Raw genomic sequence first — 21,340 nt, 5'->3', positions numbered from 1 at the left:
TTCCTTAAAAGTGTCAAACGCTCATTACAGAGTTCTTATTTCCGTGGGAAAGGCTATCACAGCCTGGGATCTGCTGTTGATGGACTTCAAGAGCCCATAATACTGTGGGTGGATAAAAACCTGAAGTGTTAAATGAAGACTGGTTTATGTGGCCAGTTGTGTCTTGACTGTGAGTGGTGCTCTCATAGGTTGTTGCCACATTCAGACTGTAACAGTTAAGTGACCTCATGTGTTCTTTCAAGGACCGTGAGCTTCTCACATTGTTGATAGCATTAGATGTCAGACAGTCTCTTTGTCTTGGAAGTTTTTGTCTTCACGTCTGAAATCCCGCCACTTGTAACAGATTGTATGCCAGCTCCAGGAGAGGACTCTGGCCTCTGTCGGCTTGTGTTTAGTCTACTACAGACTTCTAAAACCTTGGCAAAGTTTGCAAGTACTAATCTCCACTTCCCACCGCTACTTTGTAGAATCATAAAGCATTGTTCACTAGTGAATGAAATGCCATCTATAATAATTAAGGTTATTCTTATTTTTCTACCCCTGCAGAAAATTTCCAGAGACTTGGTGAAGATAGGAAAGCTATCAGAAAGACCATAGCACTATTGTACTGTAAGTATTGCTTTGAAAAAGAACTGTAAATTAAGACTATTTTAAGTATCCAGTTGTTTGGGGGAAATATGTTAGGCAGAGATATTATATGTAAAATGTAGAGGAGGATATATTATAATTGTGTTAATAATTTATAAGAACTAATCCTGTGCAGTCTTTTAAAAATTGAAAATGTGTTCTTATGTACTGAGATGAGGATTTTACCAATAGCATTGAAAAGTACTTCTAATTCTAACAAGGATTGATCTAGTTTATGTACATCTGCTTATTTAAAACTATCAGAATCCAAAGAATCATTGTAGTTTCGTAGGTTTGTGATTTGTTTGGGTGACTTATTGTTTAGGTTATTTTGCAGAATTATTTATTTGCTGATTTATTTATGTATTTCATTATTTATTTATTCGATTATTTAGTAAATTATTTATCTGATGAATTATTAATACATCTTCATGACATGCTTTAAATTATTTATGACTTAATTTCGAGCTCATTGCTTTTAGGCGCTGCATTGTCACTGACTAGTTTTGATTTTTTCTCTGTGGCTCTTTAAAATTAAAGCATTAGCTCTAAGGCAAAAGTGTATTCATTGCAATGCCCAGGGATTTTTTTTTTAAAGTAATTTATAGTAGTTATAAAAGTTCGGTTATGCTTTGTTTAGCTCTAAATTTACCTGTTTAGGGTTACTGCTGATAGAATATTTGTTATGTGGATACTCATTGTAGAGTCATTTACAGATTAATGATACAGCCTACAGTCCGTAAACTGAGACAGAACATGTAAACGTCAGTCTTCATTATCCTTGGTAGCTCTAAAGAGCAGGTCGGTTGATTTAGGATAGATAATGGAGTTTAATGGCAAAGCTGTTTTACTACTGGAATGTTTTTAGGAAAGTTCAGAGAAATGATGTCCAACTTAGATTTGGATCCCTAAGATATAAAGTTGACTGATACAGGGTTTGTTTTCTTAAAAAAAAAATTCCTGTTATATTTGTATTTGGGAAGCAGCATGATGTTTATATGGATTTCTATATCATTTTTCATGACATGTATTTTATACCATATTCCTTGTGGAAAGTTTCAAATCCCTTTATTTTAATGAGCTAAAAATGGACAGAGGCCTTTATAAATGTAAGCTACAGCTTCTCTGACTTTACCTCATAGTGATACTCATCTGCAAAGTTTCTATTTTTCTCCAAATGAAATATTTCTTCTTCGTTCTGATGCTGTTTCATAATCATAAGATGGAACATGTTATATGTGTTCCTTTTCGAATGGGTTTAATCAGTAGGTTAAAGCAATTGTCTGGGTTAAGGGTATCATGTGCACAACATGGCTTTCCTCCTGGGTTTGCCTGCAGTGAGTTACTGTGCACGTCACAGTTTTAACACTTCAGAGGGATAAAACATTGTACATTTTGAAATATATGCTGTGAAATATGGGGAGAATGACCTCTGTAGAAAGGTTTCACTATAGCATTGTAAAATGTGCATATGTAAACCCAGAATTCTCATTTTGAAATATTGACTATATGAATATTTAATTGGGATATTGCTTTAGTGCCTTCATATGCTTGCCTTAAAGGGAGTGTCTTCCTTTGATTTATATTTGTGAATTTAAAATATGTGTATTATACATATCTTTGACTCTTCTGTTCTGGAGATGAACAACTACAGATACTGTTAGATATGGAATTTTATTTTAAAATGTGCTTCAAGATGCCACTGTGGACTTCTTTCAGAGACAAAAGCAGCCTTCCCCAGGGTCGGGTAGGGTCTCCAGTGCTAGTGTATGCATCTGCGAACACGAGCTGTGCCATCCAAGTGATGTTAATCGAAAGCTTCAGATACACGTGTGTGCACACCCATGCACAGGTGTGTGGTGTTGCCCCCTGAATACTCTCGGAGGACTAGTTTTTGAGAGGAGGCAGCAGGGGAGCCTGCCATGGGGATAGCAGGCGTTTATTGAGCACGTACTGCGTGCAGGCACCGTGCTGGTCGCAGTGCTCCTGTCTTTACATGGATTATTTGCTACTCTTCCAAGTGAGGAAAGTGTGCTTATCATCTTCATTTTGGATGAGGAAACAGACTTAGGAACTTGCTCATTGCCACACAGCTGACAGTAAGTAATGGCGCTGAAACTGGTACTAAATTAGTCTGATTCCCAGGGCCCTTCTTAGCCCATTACAGTTCCAAACGTGTAGTTGGTATAGTGTAGTTTTCACTTGAGTTGCTTCTGTTTGTTGTTTTAGAGGCTGTGGTTGTTTATGTCTCTGATAGGCTTCTCTTGCCAGCTGTCTTCACTTTGTATTACTTTTGGTCATTTTTAAACCAGTAGGTAGTATGGAGCTTCTTGAATTTTCTGATTTGATTTTTCTTACAATTCTGTATCCATATTAAATACTGAAGACTAATTTGTACCTCAGGGAGATTGAACGTTTGCCTGCTGGATATCTAATGCTCAGACGACTTCTTTTGACTCTTAAGCCCACGGCCATTTCCAGGGCTCTGTTAAGTCAAATCTTGGGTGACAGTGTGAGTACCATAAATAACTGCAGTTGTATGAATGCCAGAACAGTAGGTGTGAACTGGTACCATCCTGGGTGAATCGAGACCTGTGGTGACCCTAGTAACATCTCAGATTCTTATTGAGTAGTTATAGTGTTGATAATGCATATTTAAGAGAAGTCTTAATTCATGTGTAATATTTTAAAAAATATTTTGTGATAAAACACACTTCTGTTATGGCCAGTATTTATGTGTTTTTGTTAACCAACTTAGGCAGTTTGTGTTTATGACTTTTATAAAATGTGATTCTGATGTTTTATAGCTTTTGGAGCCAATGGAATAAAATAAAAAAACCTAAAAGGTGAAAGTAAAGAAGTATTGCTGTTGGGAACAGAAAGATGAGTATGGAAAACATGGTGATAGTAGAATAGATAGTAGCTCTAAAGTTTTTCTTCATAGCATACCTTGTGGGATTTTTAAAACATAATTTTATTTATTTATTGTTGGCTGTGCTGGGTCTTCATTGCTTTGTGGGCTGCTTTTCCCCTCTGGTCGTGGCGAGTGGGGACTGCTCTCCAGTTGCTGCCCAGGCTTCCTGCTCGCGTGGCTTCTCTGGCTGCAGAGCAGACTCTGGAGCACGTGGCCTTCTGTAGCGGAGACCGTGGACTCGGTGGCTGTGGCCTGAGCTCTAGAGCACCAGCCAGGAGGCATGACTCACAGGCTCATGTGGGATCTTCCCAGACCAGGAATCAAACTAGCGTCTCCTGTATTGGCAGGTGGATTCTTCACCTCTGAGCTACCAGGGAAGCCCCATTACAGGACTTTTAATACTTGTTTCAGCTTCTGATAAATTTGACATTATATGGAAAACTATTTCTATTTGTTAGACCTTCAGAATTTATAATTTTTTTATTATATGATCCAGTAGTCTTTTTTCCCTTAAAATATGTTGCATGTCATTTATATTGATAAGTTAGCTGTTTTGTCAAAACGATGGATTTCTGAAAACAACTGTGTTCCTTGGTGAGAGTCTGTGGGGATATGAGGGTCTGTAGAAGAGAGTTGCTGAAACTGTTTAGTTTTTACATAGTTTTCTTTTTAATTCCCTCTTGACATGTGTTTAAATAAAGTCATTACTAGATATTAACCTTAATTTTCTAGGGTTGTTTTTGGCATTTAGAGTATAAATGACTTGTTAAGTTGAACCTAGGTAACCACACTGGCATATTTGTATTTGAATGTATATTGAAAAGAAAAACTTCTCATGCAGTAGTTCTTATTCATACATTCCTCACTCTTTTTGTTCAGAAAAGCCTATTATGCCTTGTAACAAAGGTAAGCACTTCCATATATTCTGTCTGAAGTTTGTCACAGTATGAGGCACTTGGTAAAATAGTACTGTAACTATACGAGTAGGAACATGGCCTATGTGTTGGCTCTGAGAATAGCTCCTTTATAACAAGAGAAAGTACAGCCAAAGGTCATGTTAAACACAGACTTTCTTTCACACCTCATCCATTTTGTGGATAGCATGTGAAGTAGTTTGGGTCCTGCACTGATATTTTAAGACAGCAACCTAAGGTTGTTCCCATGGAAGTGTTTGAAGTATCTTTCCCCTACCTCCCATGTGGTTGCAAAATTTGGCATGAATACAGTGTATTTGAATTCTGCACTAATTAAATAGAACCTTATTAAATTTAGAGTTTGCAGGGTAAAAGGGGCCTCTTGTCCTCCAGGGGTTTCTTTTTAGGGCACTAGATAGTGTTGACACATAGCAGTCTTTAATAAGACTGCATCCTGTTCTGACTAATGCATTGCCTTAGTATTGATGCTGTTTAGTGAAACGCTAAACACCAGACAAGACTGCAGCAACAAAAGCAAAATGAAAGCACACGCATGAAGCTGGAGAAGCATCGCGCGCCTGTGCACGCACAGTCCAGTGACCAGATTCCACTTTTGACCTTAACTTAGCTAAGTAAAAGTTGAAATACTGAAAAGGCCATTATATAGGAAAGCTTTCTGTTAAAAACCTTATATAAGCAGAATATGCTTATGTCCTAGAGTGGATAACAGATCTCTTTAAGTTAGCCTCAGTATACCGTACAAAAAAATATGTATACTATCATGTAAGAATTGAATCGCCAGTCTATGTCTGACGCAGGATGCAGCATGCTTGGGGCTGGTGCATGGGGATGACCCAGAGAGATGTTATGGGGAGGGAGGTGGGAGGGGGGTTCATGTTTGGGAACGCATGTAAGAATTAAAGATTTTAAAATTTAAAAAATAAAAAACTAAAAAAAAATAAGAAAAAAAATATAGGCTGAAGAAAGAATGTTTGGAAGAGGATAAAATCGACAAGTTATAATTTTTAGTTGATAAAAGTGTTTCCTTCTGTGTTTGAAGCACGTTTTTTGATATTGTAAAGTATGATTTCCAAGCAAGCGTGGTGTAGGCTGATGAGAATTTGGGCAGTTAAGGAGGGGAGCTGTCACTTGTCACAAAAATTGTGGGAATGCTTCTGACATTTAATGGTTGGGAATCAGGAACCTTAAGTAGAGTGAAGAAGTTCTCTCAAAATTGTGCTTACTTCACACATTCTTTCCACTTGCTGATTTATAGCATTTCTAACTAGATAATCTAGTCGAAAAGTTTTCAGTTCAGCAATGCAGTTTCCTGGAAGCTCTGATTGCAGATATGTGATAGAGAGTATTTAAGACTCTTAAAAACAAACTCAATTTAAAATTGTTTGCATCTAAATGAATTGAATTTTATTAGTTGATAAGGAATGTTTAAAGCTATTTCAAGATTGCCATCCTAAGTGGTAAAGGTCTGTTTTTAGAATGACGAATACGTTGGTAAACACGTGTTTTAAAATTCTTCACTGTTATGGTGTATGTTTGTGTTGTACCACTGTTACTTTGGTACCAACCCCAATAAGCAACTTTTATATAACTTTTTACATTTCTTTACTTACTCCACTGGTGGTTCTATATTTTGGAAATATATGGTCTGTTGCAGTATTTTTAACTACTGGAGACTTAATAGCTTAGGCAGGTGTAGGTTTTCTGGGGTAGGTTGTACCTGCAGGGTAACAACCTTAGCATAAATATTAATAATTATTTTGACACTACACTTAAAAATAAAACCCAGGTCCGTTGCACTAATACCATACTTCGTAGTTTTCTCCTTTTAACAATATATAATTTATCTTGACATTTCAATCATTATTTCATTAAAGGTTATTTCTGTCTTATCACCTTCAATTTAATTTTTGTTTATAATCACTTATCACAGTACTAATTTTTATTCTAGAATTCTCCTGTACCTCTTCTCTTTTCTTTTTTTGTACTTTTTATAGAGAATAACTTGTAATCTTTTTCCTTTTTGATTTGAACTTATTATATAGGTACAAATATGGGACTGCTTTATTCCCTCTTGAATAGTTATGCCTAAGCATTTGTTGTGGTTAGGAATTAGTACTGATTTTTTGAAAAGTATTCTGTATGTAGTTAGATTTTATTAACTCTGAATCTCAGCTCAGGATAGTTCAGGGAATGAAGGGGCATTGGATGTGTGGGACTGAGAACCGTTGTTTTGGAAATGTGCACTTATTCTTTACAGTTCTTTTAATTCTTACACTGAAATGATGCTTCCAGATTAGATTGGAGCTTCTTCTGTGGATGAAGAAAATGTCAAAGCCAACAATTCACAGAAAAATATTTTAGCAAAAACACTTGTCTAGTTAGAAATATAGGGGCTAACTCTGATTTCTTTGATAATTTGTAAGTGAAAATTAGCTGCATATAAAATATCCATAATAATGGGATTGAAAAATGAGATACTGTCTACAAGGCACCCAAATAGAATGAGCTTACTTTTTCACTTAAAATCTGAAAAGTAACTAATGATAACCAACCAATTATGGGGGAGTGGTGTGACTCTGAAATAGATAACTGATGTCATCATCGACAGGCATTTTGAGCAGTTGCTAATTTCTCAGAATCATCTCCTTGCTTAACAGAAACTATACACTCATTCTGTTTGCTTTTTAAGTGAAACCAAATTATAAAATAATACAGTTAAACCATATCTCGGGTAAAAATGTGTGTGTACCTGTGTTTTTGTTTAGATAAATGATTTTACTTATCTTCAAAGTGATAACTGTTGATAGTGCGTATGAGCGTAACTTGAGAGATAAATGTGCAGCAGTCTGTTGATACTGGTCCAATGTAGAGATTGTTAACCTGCAGACTAAATCTTTGTCATGGGAATTCCCTCCAATCTCTGTGGCATCTTTGGTCAAGGAATACTTGCTGCTTTTAATCTTTTAAAATTGAAGTGTAGTAGGTATATAGTACCAAGGGAACTTTCATGCAAAGATGGGCTCAGTAAAGGACAGAGTGGTATGGACCTAGCAGAAGCAGAAGAGATTAAGAAGAGGTGGCAAGAGTACACAGAAGAACTGTACATAAAAAATACCCACAATGCTGTGATCACTCATCTAGAGCCAGACATGAGCCTTAGGAAGCATTACTATGAACAAAGCTAGTGGAGGTGATGAAATTCCAGCTGAGCTATTTCAAATCCTGAAAGATGATGCTGTGAAAGTGCTGCACTCAATAATGCCAGCAAATTTGGAAAACTCAGCAATGGCCACTGGACTGGAAATGGCCAGTTTTCATTCCAATCGTGTAGAAAGGCAATGCCAAAGAATGCTCAAACTACCGCACAATTGCACTCATCTCACACACTAGCAAAGTAATGCTCAAAATCCTTCAAGCTAGGCTTCAACAGTACATGAACCGAGAAATTCCAGATGTACAGGCTGAATTAAGAAAAGGCAGAAGAACCAGAGAGCATTGCCTACATTCTTTGGATAATAGAAAAAGCAAGAGAATTCCAGAAAAACATCTACTTCTGCTTCATTGACTACACTAAAGTTTTTGCCTGTGTGGATCACAACAAACTGTGGAAAATTCTTCAAGAGATGGCAATAGCAGACCACCGTACCTGCCTCCTGAGAAACCTGTATACAGGTCAAGAAGCAACGGTTAGAACTGGATATGGAAAAACGGACTGGTTCCAAATTGGGAAAGGAGTATGTCAAGGCTGTATATTGTCACCCTGCTTATTTAACTTCTATGCAGAGTACATCATGTGAAATGCCAGGCTGGATGAAGCACAAGCTGGAATCAAGAATGCTGGGAAAAATATCAGGAACCTTAGATATGTAGATGACACAACCCTTATGGCAGAAGGCAAATAGGAACTTAAGAGCCTCTTGAAGGTGAAAGAGGAGAGTGAAAAGAGTTGGCTTAAAACTCAGCATTCAAAAAACTAAAATCATGGCATCTGATCTCATCACTTCATGGCAGACAGATGGGGCAGAAATGGAAGCAGTGACAGACTTTATTTTTTTGGGCTCCAAAATCACTGCAGATGGTGACTGCGGCCACAAAATTAAAAGATGCTTGCTCCTTGGAAGAAAAGCTATGACCAACTTAGACAGCATATCAAAAAGCAGAGACATTACTTTGTGAAAGAAACATCTGTATAGTCATATCCAGTAGGCATGTATAGGTGTGAGAGTTGGACCATAAAGAAAGCTGAACGCCAAAGAACTGATGCTTTTGAAGTGTGGTGTTGGAGAAGACTCTGGAGAGTCCCTTGGACTGCAAGGAGATCCAACCAGTCCATCCTAAAGGAGATCAGTCCTGGGTGTTAATTGGAAGGACTGATGCTAAAGCTGAAGCTGCAATACTTTGGCCACCTCATGCGAAGAGCTGATTCATTTGAAAAGACCCTGATCCTGGGAAAGATTGAGGAGAAGGGAGCAACAGAGGATATGATGGCTGGATGACATCACCGACTCAATGGACATGAATTTGAGTAAACTCTTGGAGTTGGTGATGGACAGGGAGGCCTGGTGTGCTGCAGTCCATGGGATTGCAAAGAGTCAGACATGACTGAATGACTGAACTGAAGTGATTTTCATCCCCTTCCCCTTCTCCCATTTTTTAGAGTTGATTTTCTTTTTCCATTTCTTGTATTTGGAGATTCAGCTCCAGGGTAGTAGATGTGGGGTGTGTGGGGTTGAGTGTTCCTGGGCTGGGGGCAAAAGGATTCACCTTTTCCTCAGTATGTTTTGTAAGTTCTCTTATGAGATACTTTGAAAAGTTACTGATTTTCCAAAAATAAGATCTCTTTTGTGTCTGGGGAGGAAGAAGAAAATAAGCCCAGGTGGTTAATCTTTGTTAAGTCAGTCTTTCTATATGCTGTTCACACCTTACTGCTTTCGTGGCTGACTCAGCCTGCAATACACAGCTCTTGAAAGCTTCCCCTTATTTCTCAGTGATGTCTTCTCACCTGCAAACCTTTGGAAAACACTTATTATACCATATTGTAATAATTAGTTCATTGCTTATCTTTGTAATAAATACAGGAAGTACCTTATTTTTACCAGTTTTTGTGTGCAAAGCATTGTGCTCCTTGAATGAAAACATAAAATACAGAAATGAAATTGATGATAGATAGCAACAATACCGTTTTTTCAGAAGATATATTGAAAAGAAAACTTAATGAAAATTTACCTTTTTAAATGTAAAATATTAGTATTGTTAGTTTCTAATCAAAAATGTCTTTATACTGAAGCTAAATTAGCGTGGTCATGAGAATTTTGATTTCTTTATGCCTGTAATTAAAAATTAAGCTTTAAGATAGTAGAAAATGGATGACTAGTGGATAGTTTTATGTATTAAAGATAATATGACAAAATCATAGAAATGAAATGAGAATGGAGAAAAAAGTTTTGCCATCTTTGGTTAGCAAAAGTGAAGTCGCTCAGTTGTGTCCGACTCTTTGCTACCCCATGAACTGTAGCCTACCAGGCTCCTCCCTCCACGGGATTTTCCAGGCAAGAGTACTGGAGTGGGTTGCCAGCAAGAATTCTAGTAATTCCAAGTGAAAATTCTAAGAAAATAGGATGTACTTGTTTTGTGAAAACCTGCCATATCCACAGACAAAAGGAAAACATCTGAATTAACAGAAGATTTCGTCAAGAAACTCTGTCACTGTCTTGGGGTCAAGTTTCACCAGCAGAATTATCTGTTGTGTCTTTCTGGGAAGTTTTCCTTCAGTCGTATTGTTTTGTTTTATTTATTTCAGTTTTAATGGTAGAGAATGAAATTGTTGAGATAAGTCCATCAGCAAATACGTACGGAGCGTGTGTGATTGGCATGAAGGGAAGCTGAGGAGGTGTCGCTTCTGAGGCAAGATGTGTGCACGGCAGGGGCAGCCAGGACAGAGTTCAGCAGGAGCAGACTTGTCTCAGCACTGCCTGGAATTAATGGCCAGTGAATGGCCCAGATGGAGTTTATTTTGTAATAATAATTTAGCCATCGTTAGTAGAATATTCACATACTCTTAAGTTGTATCTTAGTCATGGTGATATAAATCAATAAGGATCAATAACTTGAAGTTACTTAACAGTGTCCTAAATTTTATTTTTAATATTTCTTTCTCATTTTAGCCCATTTACCCCATATATCTTTAGGGTCTAGTCATTTTTATCCTTGAGTTCACTTGCTAATTAGAAGTATTTAAAAAATTACCCAGAGGTACTTTGGGGATATTGTATTTTTCACCTACTAACTTATATACATACTATTATAATGTTTTCATAAAAATCATTTAAGTTTCAAAAATGAGGGATTTTGCACCAAGGAAGTTGGTGGTAGATTTTGTTGTACAATAGTGTTTCAATCCATAAGCGTGGTTTGAATTCTGTGTCATGTCCATGCATTTTTAATTAATTCAACATTCATATATTTTCAGTAGTCGTCTCAGGATAAAGTTAGATTATATTTTTTTTATTCAAATGAATTTATTTTCTTCTGTCTTGATGCCTTGTAATTCATTTGGAGTTTTGTTAAAATATTTTTAGAGTGTTTGAAGTCATACTTCAACCATTTCTGTCATTTAATCTCTCACACTTCCTCTGTCTCTGTTTCTTATCTTTTGTCTGAATCCCACTGAACCTAGGACACAAACAGAACTTTATGGAAAAGCTCAAGTGAGGCGCAGGACAGTCTTAGGGAGAAAAAACGTAGCTGTGTTACTGTATAAACTTTCAAAATGTTGTCTAGCAAACTAGAACTGCTTAACAGATGTGATTACTTCATTGTTTCAAATTTATGCCAATCAGAGTTGATAGGATTTGATCACACTCTAGTAGATTTATGAGATAAATTACAATATTGCATGACACGCTTCAAATAGAAAACATCAATATAAGTTGAATATGATTTCTTGTTTAAGATAACAAGCCAGTAATTCTTTAAATCAGATGGTTGCTACTTTGAGAGAATATTGATCATTTTTTTGTGAAAATTAGCAGTATCTTTAATGTTTCCTTCATGGTGACATAAAGTGCATTAAACTTTTGTTTTCTTGCACAAGTATAATTGTAAATGGGAGGCAGCTTGTTTCTATTTAGCTGTAGATGACCTGTCATATTTCCAAAGGCCTGTGAAGAAATGAGGCTGAACTGAAATTCGACTGCAAGTAATTTTCATACAAGTTAGAAAGCTTGTCACTGTGGTTCTGATTTCTTTAGAGTCAAATTTTATTTGATACATATAAAGGCTTAAACTAGGACTATGTATGTATATTTAGATAGAAGCTTAATACCTTCTGTAAACAGAGAAAATGAGAAGGAACGTACCGGAGAAGCGATGGGTTCCCACTGGGGAGTTAGAACAGAAGAGTCGAGGCAGGCGCTGCAGCCTGCTTGCTCTAAGACAAATGATGGGACCGGTTATTCACAGCCCCCCAGGAAGAGTGTTTTTAGCTTACTTAGGAACTCTCTGTGGTGAATTCTTTCAGTCTAATTTTGAAATAAAACCTTGGAGTCTCCTGAGAACTAATGATCTGAAATTGGTACTAAGCCAAATCACTTGTCAAAAGAGGATAGAATTTTTAGTGTTTTAGATTGGAATTTAAAAATTTTTTAATATGAAGACCAACCAAAGCCATGATTTTTAAAAAGGTAGACCCTCATGTTTCAGGTAAAACATTGTAAAATTCTCTTACTTTTTTTGGAAACAAATTATGTACATTATGTCTTAAATTTAAAATATATAAGAAATCATTTAAATAGTCACAGAAATACAGACGATAAATAGAACTGGCAACCTTGTGTTGATATTTACCATGCAGAATTCATATGCTAATGTTTACTGTATATATTTGTAAAAAACGTTTTAAAGTTCTTCCTTTCCCAGAGATAACCACCATCCTGGAATTGGTTTATATCTTTCCTGTCCATGCTTTTAGGCTAGCATTTGTGTGTTCATTAAGTGTTCTTACTAAACTGAAATATTCTGTAAGTCTTTATGCAGTTTGCCTTTTAATCTTTTTTTACCCAACATTGTTTCTGAGCTGTTCTTTGCCTTTGAAACATCTAGTTTATTGATTTTAATTGCTCTTTAATATTCCATGGCAGCACAACATCGGTACCACAGCTTGGGTTTCTCTCTTTGGATGGGTGTTTTGAAGCCTCACGAAACTTGGCCCAGATATTCCACAGATATCCCTGTTGCTCGGCAGGCCTCCTCCGACAGGCTGCCATCGGCTCTTGGGCCACAGTGTCCCAGAGCGGGCGTGAGGCAGCGTCCTCGCCATGTGGCGCCGGCAGGCTGTGCAGCGCTCCCCCTTTCCTTGCTGAGGGCCCTCTGCTGTTTAAAACCGACGGCACTGCTGGCCACCGTGTCCTGCTGCTCCGTTTCAAAATGTCCTCCTGTCCCCCTTACCCCTATGAGAAAACACAGTATCTCTAGTGTGTCTTTTTGATATTTGTTTTAAAAAGATGCCTTTTATTTTCCAGTTTCAACATTTTTATTTTATTTTACCCTGTGGGAGGCTAGGACCTCTGCCATCTGAGGGTTTATTTTGCCATAGCAACAAGTGCACTGGTCTGTGTGTAAATATGACGTGGTTTGACTTGATGTAAACAATACGCTTTTGTGCCTAGGTAATTATATAATTGTTTCAGTTAATGACAGTAAAGTATTGAGTCTTGAAAATGATGCGCTCTTGTTTGTGAACATTTTTGAGTTTTTAAGAAATTATTTGAAAATTTTATCTAAATTCCATTCTTTTCCACATTTATAATTTTCATTAGTTGGACTTACTTTAATGCATTTCATATTTTGGTGGAAGACATATATTCAGACATATACAAAGCCTTGTATTGCACATTAAAATTTGAATTGTGGTTCTCTCTCAAACTACTGAAGAGAAAGCTAATACTCTGTGAAATTCCTTGTGCGTCCACCAGCTTGATGTGCTTCATAGAATGCCAGATATTAGAATATTAATGTTATTAACCCTTTCACTGAGAGTAATTCTTGGAATAAAAAAGAATTAGGTCCATATCACTTCTTGCCTATCAGTAGTTTCAGAAAGCTGAAAAATGTTTATGCTGTGCAATAAACAGATGCTGCTCTAACAATGTAATACATTATGTACCAAAAAATGATCTCTCTTTTAATCATAGATACTGATTTAATGAGACTAGACTAGCGTACATCAAAAGTGGATTTAAGATGTAATTTTTTTTTGTTTTCTATGTTTTTTCTACATAATTAATGGACATACCTTTTACCGTCATTGTCAAAAATTTTGGAGTATTTATTTCTTTGATTTTTGCCTGTGTTTTCTTTTATGAATTTCAAGGGGTATGTAGTTGTCTTATAAACTCATTCAAGATAGCTACTAAAATATTTTAAAGAAGCTGCCCTGTATTAAGTCTAATTTGCATGAAAAAAAATCCCGTGTGTTCATGTTTTAAAGTTTCAACCTTTTTTTGAGGGAGAACTGTGTACTTTCCATCACTTAGGGGTGTCTTAGGGGACGCAGTAATTAGCGAATGCTCTGTGCTCATGGTTGGCGGTCTCCAGTGGCGGTGTGCTTAGGTGGCTGCCCAGGTCTGCCGTCCAGCGTCCCTGGAGCCGCCCTCAGCGGGAAGAGCTCTCTCCCGGGCTCTGCTTTCCTTTCCTCTTCTCTTGCCTTTATTCCCTCCAGCTCCCCTGCAGTTGCTGACTTTGAGCCCTGAGACTCTTCTTCACTGGACTGTACATTTTGACTGACAAATCTGCCTTTTCAGATGGTCAGATAGTTCTGTATTTGGAAAAATATTCCTATCGTATGTTTTATTCCACTGAACCCAGCAGAGTTAAATGCAGTTTGGATGCATAGGGAAGAATTAATGATTGGAAGATACAGAGTTGGTAAATTATTTATTCTGGCCCCGAGGAAGCTGAAGAGCTGAGTGAAAGACTAATAAATCATTTGTGGTGGTGCTGGCTGTCACTTCCAATTATTTTGGACGGTTCTGTGATAAACGGCAGCACCTGCTAGATGTGTGCACGCCTCCCTTGATGCTGGGGCTGCGGTTTGTTTAGTCCATGGGCAGAGGCAAGTTTGTGCAAAGTTTATCAGTTTGGAAAGGAAATGACTTTTTTTAAAGTCAGCTTTGTTGCCGTTTTTTGTTGTTTCCAGTGCCATAGAATGGTTCCTGTGACGTGGCAAGGAAACTGGAACTTACCTTCCACTGTTGCCAGGGATACTGTCTTTATTTTTTGTGAAATATTTGAAGAATTGAGCTTCTTTATTATTCTCAGGCTTAAAAAAACAACAACAAAGAAAACTGCTTCTACTGAGATGATTAGCATGCTAGAGATCAAATCACTGTTTTGATACAGTACCTTTTAACAGAGTACCACTCTTGCCATTTGACCGGCCCCCTTTCATCATTCTTGGTTTTTAGTGGCCTGGGTTTTGAAAAGCACCCCTGAAAGGTTGTGAGGGTCTTCCTTGCACTGTTCCCTGCAAGCTGCTGAGATCCTTGAAGCCGTAAAAAGACCTAGCAGGAAAGCTTATCTAGACTGGCCTGGTTCTAACATCATAAAATAGGGCTACTGTAATAAAACTCCTTCAGAAATAAATTATACACATCATTTAATGGGCATGCTTCATGCTTAGAATTATGGTCAATTCTTCTTTCTCCATCAGAGTTTAATAATTATTTATGTTCAAACCCAGAACATGAAATTTGTTTATAAAATACATCAGAGTCACTTTGTTTTCACTCAGATTTTCAGCTTTAACATAAACATACGGGATTTTTGAGGGGATCCTTAGGATTGTGTACGAAGAAAGAATCTTGATAAGTTGTATTCATTCAGTCACCTTTTTACTCACTTATTTGTCTTCACAGACATTTATTAAGCCGATGTGTGCCTGTTCTCTGAGAGCAACTACTCCTCCTATTAGGTCACACTGATTGTTTTCTAGAACTTATTAGTACAGGCCATATACCATTTTAAGCATTTTACAGGTACTTTAATACAACAATCTTGTGATGGTAAATAACTGTTCTTTCATTTATTTTGGGCTTCCCCTGCAGCTCAGATGGCAAAGAATCAGCCTGCAGTGCCGGAGACCTGGGTTTGATCCCTGGGTTGGGAAGATTCCCCTGGAGAAGGGAAAGGCTGCCCACTCCAGTATTCTGGCCTGGAGAATTCCATGCGCTGTGTATAATCCATGGGGTCTAAAAGAGCTGGACATGACTGAGTGACTTTCACTTTCACTTTGTGCTTGTTTTACGAAGGATCCTATAGAATGCTAAGGAAATAGTGATTTCCCTTTTTCTTAGAGTCTATAGACTCTAAGGAGGTAGGTTTATGTTACATCTTAATTAGGTTTAGAATTTCAATCCAGATAGTGCAGTGAAGGTCACTTAGTCATGTCCCATGGACCCATGGACCATACAGTCCTTGGAATTCTCCAGGCCAGAACACTGGAGTGGGTAGCCTTTGTCTTCTCCAGGGGATCTTCCCAACCCAGGGATCGAACCCAGGGCTCTCTCATTACAGGGAGATTCTTTACCAGCTGAGCCACCAGGGAAGCCCAAGAATCCTGGAGTGGGTAGCCTATCCCTTCTCCAGGGGATCTTCCCGACCCCAGGATCGAACCCAGGTCTCTTGCATTGCAGGCAGATTCTTTATCAGTTGAGCTGCTAGGGAAGGTGGTGGTGGTTTAGTCAGTTAAGTCGTGTCCGACTCTTGCGACCCCATGGACTGTAGCCCGCCAGGCTCCGCTGTCCATGGGATTCTCCAGGCAAGAATCCTGGAGTGGGTTGCCATCTCCTTCTCCAGGGGGTCTCCCCGACACCAACTATCATTTATTGAACATTTAGTTTTATGTTTGGTGTTCTATACATTATTTCATTTGTTAACAAACCTTGGTAGTTAAACATCATTCTGTGCTTGGTTACGATGGAGAAATTGAACCTTGAAGAGACTAGTCCGCTTGTGCTCAGCTAAGCAGCTTGGAGGTGGAAGAACTGGGATTTGAATCAAGATCTGATTGCCTCCATGCTCTATTTTTGGGTTACGAACACTACTTCCTGCAGTTTGTTGATGTGGCCTGTGAAAGACGGTTTGTAACCTTTTCTCATTGACTTTAGTCAAATTCATTTTGACCAGGAGGTTTTCCTTCTAACGTCATTCAGTTGAAAACCGTTAAGAGTCTTTGAAAGAGTATTAACAGGAGAGTATTAGTTTCATCTTGTAGGGAGATTAACAGACTAGATGTAACATAATTGTGTATTATTTCAGTTATCCTGTATATTTCATGATGCTTCACAAATGAATTTCAGTTGGACTTGAATTTCAGGCTACCATGGGATGCTACTAATTTAAATACAGTCTATAGCGTAGAGCATAAAATCAAGGAATAAAAAAGTCAAACTAGAATCTCGAAAAGCTAAGCTGGTCTTAAAATATGTAAATGTTTATTGAACTCTCTTGATGTTGTGCCTCTGGAAGCGAGTCGCTACTCATACACGTTTCTTTTCCTGTGCTCTGAGGCATGTGGAGGTTTAAGATGCGTGTAGTTTTTCACTGAAATGCCTTTATGAGGTAACAGGTAGATTAAAATAATAAGTGGAATGTTGTGACTTTTAATACAACTCAATGCAGTTTGTCAAAGTCCTTTATTTATATGGAGTATTACTCGAGTAGCAAAGTTTTAGTGAATGGGAGACTGAAATAAAAGTCAATGGTTTATTAAGTTTCATTAAGTATTTTTGTGTTACTTTAAGTAAAATATCCCTGCAGACAACTTAGTGTCACTTAGTAATTGTTTAAAAAGAAACTCAGACTAATCAGTTATTAGAGGGTTCATCCTCAAACCTAGATTAAAGACAACCTAATAATTATTATTTGCAGATTCATCATATCAAAATAATTTTTCTTAATGGATTTTCAAAAGTGCCTTATAAGGAGAAACATTACTTCCAAATCAATAGCTCTTTCAAAAAGGAGGGCTTAATAAATTAAGAAATCTTTAATGTGTCCTTTAGATCCCTTATGTATTATTTAATATAAATAAAATACTTGTTATTTTTCTGTTATTCAAGTGTTTTGACATAGTGTTTCATTTAATGCTGCTGCTGCGAAGTGTTCAGTTATTGTTCAGAATATGGTGTTAAACATTTCACTGTCTCTTTTTTATCAGAAGGACAATATGCTACAGAAAAATTGCAGAGAATTACAGAAAAATTGGAAAATAAAAAGTACACACAATCCCACCCCATAGAAACAACCAGCAGAACCTTTCCTTTTTGAAGGAAGATTATGGAGCTAATGATTCTTCCCAGATCTAAAGATGTCTTTAGATCTGTCCCCTTGCATCATGATTAATCAATGAAAATGCACTCTGTTCAGATTTGTCAAGTAAACCTAATTTGAAGGGTATTTTGGCTACATTGGTTTCTATGTACAATATTAAAATATTAAAAACTGCGAAAGAAATACTAATTTATTGGAAGGTTTATAATTCAGAGTAGCATGGGAAATTGAAGTAGAAAAATCTTAGGCATGGTGGCTCTGGTATGGCAACCTTTAGATGATGGGCAATTCGTGTTGCTCAGGTGATCAGGTCTGTAGAAGTTAATCTTGTCAGGAGGAAACTGAAATTTTGGAATATAAATAATTGAACCAAGGTTATAAGGCTGCAGTGTACCTCAAGCTCATAACTAATGTGTGTGTAAATATTCTTTGAATGAGTAAATTAAATGTCTTACATGCAGGAAGTTGTTGAAAATTTTGCCATGCATGCTTTAGGAAAGTTATTTCAGAAAAATTACCATAAATTTATATATTAAAAAACAATGTTTGCATTTCTTCAAAATATTGATACTTGGAAGTGAAAAACTTAGAAGACATATGCACTTTTAAAATCCCACCGACAGAGGAGCCTGACAGGCTGCAGTCCACGGGGCCACAGAGAGGCGGGCACGACTGCACGACTGCGCACAAGTGCAGTGGAAGGGAGGAGAGGTGACACAGAGCAGGTTCTAGTCAGCTTTGTTCCCAGCAGCGCCTTGACTATAATTGGAAGGTATCCTTCGATAAGCTTCATGGAAACTTTTCAAGTTGGAAGAAGATTTCAGCTGGAGGGTCTAAAGGGTCACTTGGAAAAAAAAACAACAACTCTCTATATTAAAATAAAATGTGTCCAAGCTTTAAAGAAAAGATCTCAGAGTTTGCAGATGATCCTAAAATTGGAGCTAGAGGAAATAATGAGGAACAATGCAATCAGATTCAGAAAGATTTGGATTGTTTAGGTGATTGGGCCAGCAGATGGCAAGTGCAGTTCAGTGTAGACAAATGTAAAATAATTATCTTAGGAACAAAGAACCAATCATACAGCACACTGATCAGGAAAAAATTTGTGGGTTATTGTAGGAAAACCATTGAAACAGTTAACCCGGTGCACAGCTGCAGCAAAAAAGGCAAGCAAGAAACCAGATTAGCAGACGGGTAGAATATAAAGCAAGAGGCATTACTTATAGTGCATTAAGAAACTTGCTAGACCCCATCTAAATTACTCAGTCTTGTATTGGTTGATAGAATCACTTTAGAAAGGGTAAATTTTTCCCTTTGCCTTGAAAATAGATTGGGAATTATAACAAGCAAATCTAATAAAGAGATTTGAATGAATTTTTATGAACTTTCAATTTGTGAACTTCTGTAGATGAGAGCAAGATGCCATGTCAAAATAAATGCACTTCAGGTGTGACTACTATCAGACCTTCGTCTTAATAGAGGATGTTGTGGCTTCAGCTGCCTGGGGCCTTCCTTGACGCTCTTTCCAGTTTAGGTAGGAGGCTGCCTGTCACCTCCCTTGACTAAGGATGCTTAAAGGCTGCCACGTGGTGCTTCTGCATGCTACACAGCTGCATCTGGAAGGATCATGGACGTGGGGTCTAAGGGCTGCTAATGAGGCGTTCCTTCCTGGCCTGTGACTGGATGCAGTAACAGATGCTATGGGCTTCATCCTAGGCTGTAGGGGAGGACTCGTGACCTGCCTTCCTTAGTGTAAGTCTGATTCTGCAGCTATGGCTCAAGCTTTTGGGCCACCCAGTACCCAGCCAGTAAACTCCTTTTGACGTAGACTATCCAGCACGTGTCTGTCGTTTATAGTCGGAGCTCCGACTGTACCTGATACAGTGTAGTGCTCCGGTACTTCAGGTTTGGCCATTGGGTTGTTTTGTTTTTGTTCCTCAGTGTGTTTGCTCTGTTTGTTAGAAATCACTTTTTTTTCTGGATGAGCAGATCTCTCTCTTTCTCTCATAGTCTTTGTCAGTGTTTCACAGAAGCATGGAGTTTGTACCAGCACCATCAGCATCTGTAATTCTCTTGAAAAATTTAGCTTTATTCATGTAAGCAAGTAATGTCACTTGTAAAAATGGTGTTTGGTAGTCAACCTGATTGTAAGAAGAGTGTATATTTCTCTACATGTTATATTTGCTATATCTAAAAATCATTTATTTAGGATGAGATGTAATGTCTGATTTTCTTAATGTAACATAAGTAATAGGTGGTAGAGTGAAGAATAGTGTTCAAAGATTTTTGTTCTTATGTTATTGTTGACTAGCAGATAGTTGTTAAAAGAAATATTTTGAAAAATAGCACTTGAAAATTAGAAATACGGATTATATTTTAAATTTGTGTTACGTTTATGGGTTAGTATTTAGAATTGATTTTTATCACAAGCTGTGTTTTAAATAGTGGTTAGATTTTCCATTTTCACATATGTCATATTCACTTGTTTTCAGCCAAATTATAGAAGTTCTGTATTTTTTTTTTTGAGAGGTGGCATGCAAGGCTGTTTCCTGGAAAATTTGAAATGGAACCTTCTCAATAGAAAGATGTCTTTGAGTCCATTACTCATACACCTGTGGATTGCCAGCATTCTTAGGTGTCATGGCCTGTCTTCCAGATTACCTCTTCCTGATTCACATTTGACACCTCCCCTTAACATCCTTAACCCATGCTGTTAGCTTATGAATGGTGTGGGAGGGAAAGCTGTGTGACTGAACTATTTCACGTATCTTTATGAATATTTGATAGCCCTTTACTTTCTTACAGATTATTCTTTTATAAGAAGAATGCTTGCTTTTTGACATTTTGACTATTAGCATGTCTCAGGGAAGGGAAAATGGTCATGTAGCAGTGTTTAAGGAAATGTCTTTGGTCTTGTTGCCCAGGTGAGGGCTGCCTCTCTCTATATATACACACAGATACACACATACATATATGTCTCTATAATAGAGAACAGCGGTAGACTTGGGAAATTATCTTAAGAAGGTGACTGTTAAGGTTTACATTCTAGTTTTTAAATTGCTTGAGACCTTTGTGAAACGGAGCAGTGCTTCAGATTGTTTTCACTGCATTGTGTATATGTGTAGAAAGCGACGGTGGGCTGTGGGGCTGAGCTACACAGCAGATGCATGTCCCCTGCAGTTGGTGGGCCAGACGGCTGAAGATGAATCTCCCTGTCTGCACGGAGGCATCAGGGTCCTTTGAGGAGTAAAACTGAGACCCAATACCCCAGCCTCCTCCCTCCTCTCAAGGGGAGTTGATTTCATCTTCCTTGCCTGCAGGCAGCTCCCTCTGTGAGCAGGCTCCGAGGCCAGCCCTTTCTGCTGTGACTTGGCCCTGAGCCTGGGACTGCTGCTAATTCTGCCACTGCCTCACAAGGGGGCCTTGTGAAGGTCAGTTCCTGGATAGAAAGGCAGGCCTTTTCTGAGTCCTGCCTCCACTTTCACTTTCACGGAGTGCCCGCAGGGTCGCCATGAGGTCTGTGGCCAACGCCTGC

General features: G+C 37.9%; 1 protein-coding gene across 26 annotated transcripts in view; it reads left to right on the top strand.

The window, feature by feature from the left end:
• TBC1D5 (TBC1 domain family member 5) overlaps positions 1-21,340 on the top strand; it is a 593,124-nt gene that overhangs the window by 71,413 nt on the left and 500,371 nt on the right. For 22 of the 26 annotated variants that reach the window (XR_009595889.1, XM_060396753.1, XM_060396793.1 and 19 more), the window contains one exon: positions 547-609. The gene's annotated coding sequence lies outside the window, so the exon portion shown is untranslated. Of the gene's footprint in view, positions 1-546; positions 19,558-21,340 lie in introns of all 26 variants that reach the window. The other 4 variants (XM_060396797.1, XM_060396810.1, XM_060396757.1 and 1 more) reach the window with 1 other exon arrangement.

The sequence above is a fragment of the Ovis aries genome, chromosome 1 (assembly GCF_016772045.2).
Source record: "Ovis aries strain OAR_USU_Benz2616 breed Rambouillet chromosome 1, ARS-UI_Ramb_v3.0, whole genome shotgun sequence".
NCBI lineage: Eukaryota > Metazoa > Chordata > Mammalia > Artiodactyla > Bovidae > Ovis > Ovis aries.
The sequence above is the reverse complement of the archived record's forward strand: the minus strand, read 5'-3'. Positions and strand labels throughout refer to the sequence as shown.